Genomic DNA, 4,690 nt, shown 5'->3' on the forward strand with positions numbered 1-4,690 from the left:
CAATGTGCACGCAAGATGCACTGAACATCTTGAACATTTAGGAGTCAGTAGGGTATTGGCAGCAGCTCAGAAGGCGGTTTTATTAAACACCTGTCGCATTGTCAGAAACTTTCTTGATCATCAGGAAGCGAGCGACTAAAAACCCGTGAAGTGGCAGATGGTAGCTCTAAGAAAGCATCCAGAGGTGACTGTTGTCACCTCCAAAGCTCGTGGCCGCTCGTAATTGTATACCTACAACATCATCGCAGGAGGTTTCAACCATCGTATTAAATTATTTGAATTAAGTTATAACATTCTAATCTCATCAGTCACTTGACTTAGTCCCTGGCTATGATGTATCACCGGGTTTACCCGAGTAAAAGTTTAATAAAAAAAAATAATAATAAAATAATAAAATAATAATAAAAATAATTTAAAATAAAATAAATAATAATTATAATAATAATAAAACCGGTAGTATACCGGGAGACCTCCGTGCAAAATGATCAAATAAAAATCCAACTCTAACCAAAAATGCCTTCGACATATTGGGCAGTATAAGCCTGTGACAACATTTCGCTACAGAAATGTTTTTAAAAATAAAACCGTACGTTTTATTACTGTACTATTTATGTACTGTACTGTTTTATTACTGTACTGTACCGTACTGAGCCTCGGTGGCTCAGTTGGTTAGACACTCGGACTTTACCTCAGAGGTCCGGGGTTCGATCCCTGAGCCGGTACCTCTAGAAATTTTTCAATGTACCTTTACCGAGGTTCTGGTGGTTCGGAACCCACTTTAACCTGTAGGTCCTCCCCCATCGTGTACTTGACTGCAACCCAGTCCGTCAATGATGGGGTAAAAACCAGGCTTTGTCCAATATATCTGGGCGGACTGCTCTCATCAGATCACTTGATTGCATTATAAAAATGCGTCCGTGACTGATGATATATACCGGGACAGCCCCGTGCAAAAATGAGCAAATAAAAAAAAAATCCAAGTCTAACCAAAAATGCCTTCGACATGTTGGGCAGTATAAGCCTGTGACAACATTTCGGCAATAAAACCGTACGGAATATTTAGGTAATACCCGGGGCCACCAATTCACTTGACAGAGTCCTGAAACAGATAAACGCAGGTCTACTTCTCATATGTTTTTTCTCTCTCTAAAGCCCATTTCAGTTCTCCCCAAAGCGTTACCGGTCCATTTCTATATCTCTATGGTTTCAACTTTCATATTTTGATCGTGAAAACTCGACTGAAATGTTTTTGAACAGAAAATTCAATTAGATCAACTTTTATTTACCTGTTGAGTGAAAAATCTTTATTTGTTGGAAATTCGCCTTTTTTGTTTCGAAATTCTTCTCGGTTGTTGTATTAATTTCATTATTTATTGATTAAATATAAATTATGACACATTTTCGTTGAGAATTTGTCTTTTTAGGTTCAATATTCAACTATTATGTTAAAAATTTTGTTGTTTTGTTAAAAATTCAAGTATTTTGTTAAAAAGTCGTCTTTTATAGTAGAAGAGACATTTTTTTCGTTTCAGATAGATAAATAAATTTGAAAATCTCAAATTAGTATATGAAATGCTTTTTTATTCCTTTAACCAAATATTTTATGTTACAAGTATTATCAGATTAAACTGCTGGTATTTGAATATTAAGGATTTAAAAAAAAATTAGTCAAGGAAAAATAATAAGGGCTAACCTCATATTATTGTAATTTTTTTCATACTTATTGATTTTTCATGCACGCGAAATAAAATTCGTAAGTTTTATTTGTGTGGTATGTGATAAAAGAATCAACAAATAAGGGATCGAATTTAGGGAATGAGCATAATTATGAAAATTAATTTAACAAAATAATATGTGTTTATAAGAATATTTAGTTTACAGACCAACAGTTTCAAAATATAATTTCTTCAGGTCTTTTTAGTTAGAAATTTCAAGAATTGGATAGAAATGTTTGCTTTTTTGATGAAAATTCAATAGCTTGTAGAAATTTCATTTTCTTAATTTAAAGAAATTAAACCTTTTTTTGAACATTCGTATTTTTGGCTCGAAAATTTAACGATGTGGTAGAAAATTCCACAATTTTGTAGGAAGAACAATTGGCTATAGAAATTTTACTATTTGGTCAACAAATGAACTACTTTGTTAAAAATTCAATTTTTTGGTTGAAGGTTTATCATTTCAGTTAAACATTAATATCTTGGATCAAAATGGAACTATTGTGGTGAAGATTTTTTTTTATATTTAAAAAATAACTATTTTTACCTAATTAATAAATATTCTACTTTTAGTAGAAAATTTATTTTTTCAGTTTGAAAATTCAACTATTTCATTGAGAATTCACGTATTTTAATAAAAATTCGTATTTTCTGATTGGGAATTGTTTCTCCTGATTCAAAGTTCGACTATTTGGGTTTGAATTTATTTTGTGAAATAATATCTATTATTTTGTTTTTTGAAAATTCCTGAAGATTCATAATTTTAGTAGAAAATTCATCTCTTTAGTTGAAAATTGAACGGCTTTTTTAGAACGTTTTTTTGGGTCAAAAACTAATTTTTTAACTGAAAGTTTAACAATTTGATTGAAACCTCATATTTTTTAGTTGTAAATTGAAAGGTTTTATACAGAAACATTTTCTTTTTGTTTTGAAAGTACAACAATTTGGTAGAAAATTGAAACTTTTTATAGCAAATGCGTTTTCTTTTCTAATTGAAACTTAATTTTTTCTAATAGAAATTTAACTTTTCCATTTTTTGGTGAAACCTAGTCTTCTTAGTTGAAAGTTCGACCATTGACATCTTTTAGAAAATTCATCTTCTTTGGTTGAGTCAAAGATATGGTTGAGTTCAACTATTTTCGGTTGCTGAAATATCAACTATAACATTTTGCATTGAAAAGTTGACTCAAATTGTTGATTAGTTAACTAATTATTTGAATGTCATTGTTTAAATTCAAAAATTATTTTCGTTCTTGCAAATTTAACTCTTTTGTTAAAAATTCGTTTTTAATTAATTTTTTAACTGAAAACTTAACTATTCCATTTTTGATTGAAAATTTATCTCTTGTAGATAAAAATCTATGTAATTTGTTGAAAACAAATTCCTTCGATTAAAAATTCAACTATTTTGTTAGCAATTTGGTTTTCTTTTTACTTTAAAAATTAATGTTTTTCAACTGAAAATAAAAGTATTCCATTTCTGGTAAAAAATTTATATTTTTTAGTAGAAAATTCAAATAATTTGATAAAAATTGGTCTGTTATGGTCGAAAATTAATCTTTATCATATGAAATTAAACAATTATTTACATGAAACTGAACTATTTTGTAAAAAGTTCGTCTTTTGAAATTTTAAATTTAGCTATTTGGTCAAATATTTATTTGTTGTAAATTTAAATGTTTAATTTGGAAATTCAACTCTTTTTTAGACAATTTGTCTTTTTGGAAAAAAATTACATATTTTGGATGACGTTTTTTTTATATTGACCATATTTTAATTTAAAAATGATTTTTTATTACTTTAAAATTCAAATACTTTATCTTTGGATAATAATTTACCTGCTTCAGGTTAAAATTCGCCTTTTATGGTAGAATATGTTTCACTCGGAGAAAAAGAAATGCATTTTTGGGCTAACAATTTATATTTGAAGTTAAAAATGTAAATATTTTAAAATATTTTGTTTAATCAATTTTTTGCTGTAAATTTAATGTATGATCCTGAAAATCCATTGTTTTCGTAGAAAATTAATCTTGGTTGAAAATTAATTTTTATTTGTCAAATATTTCTCATTTTAATTGAAAATATATCTTTTTATCTGAGCGTTCACTTTTTTCCTTAAAATTTAACCTGGAGGAAAAAGTTGCACCAAATTATTATTCCATACAAATATTGTTGATAACATTTAAAAAGAATTTTGAACCTTCAGAATCCTAAGTTTCAAAAGTGTTACAAAATATTAGAAAATTAAAAAAATGGTTTATCTTTTAAATATATATATATATATAATTTTTTATAATTGAATACATATTTAATGATGTACTATTCCTAATTTATTTTAAAGTTAATTGAACATAAATCGAAGTGGATGTTAAAAAAAATTAAGTTTTGACGAAGTTTCAAACAATTCTTGAAATACAATTTTTTTCACAGTTACGTATTTTTTCATTAAATATTTGGAATGTCCTTTAATAAAATTTAAAAAAAATGCCCGAAAGTGGAAATGTCTAGAAAATCTTCTCTTTATATTAGTTTTTGTGTATTTGCCATTTTTTTAAGATACGAGATAAAAACTTGTGCATGTAATTTTAATAAATGTTATTAAGCATTTTTTAAGTATATTTATCAAATTGTTGATTCGTGCCCGGGTATTATTATTATTATTATTATTGGACAGAAATAATTTTCTTTTAATTTCACTTTTTTTTCAATTTAGTCTTAATTTTTTTGTCCTAATGAAATTACAATGTCTATGATTAAATAAATCATAAGTGATCAGCATGTAAGTTTTTTTGGGTTATTTTTAAAAACTTTGAAAGTATCAAATTGCTTTTAAATAATGTTCAATAGGTTCATAAATATTTATTGCTATACTGCTTCTACGAGGGTAGTTCAATAAGTCCTTAGAATGAAGTATAAAAACAATTTTTTTTGGGTAAATTTTTTTTTATTTTTCAACATAATCTCCTTGGAGCTCT

This window comes from Belonocnema kinseyi, chromosome 6, assembly GCF_010883055.1.
Source record: "Belonocnema kinseyi isolate 2016_QV_RU_SX_M_011 chromosome 6, B_treatae_v1, whole genome shotgun sequence".
Taxonomy (NCBI): domain Eukaryota; kingdom Metazoa; phylum Arthropoda; class Insecta; order Hymenoptera; family Cynipidae; genus Belonocnema; species Belonocnema kinseyi.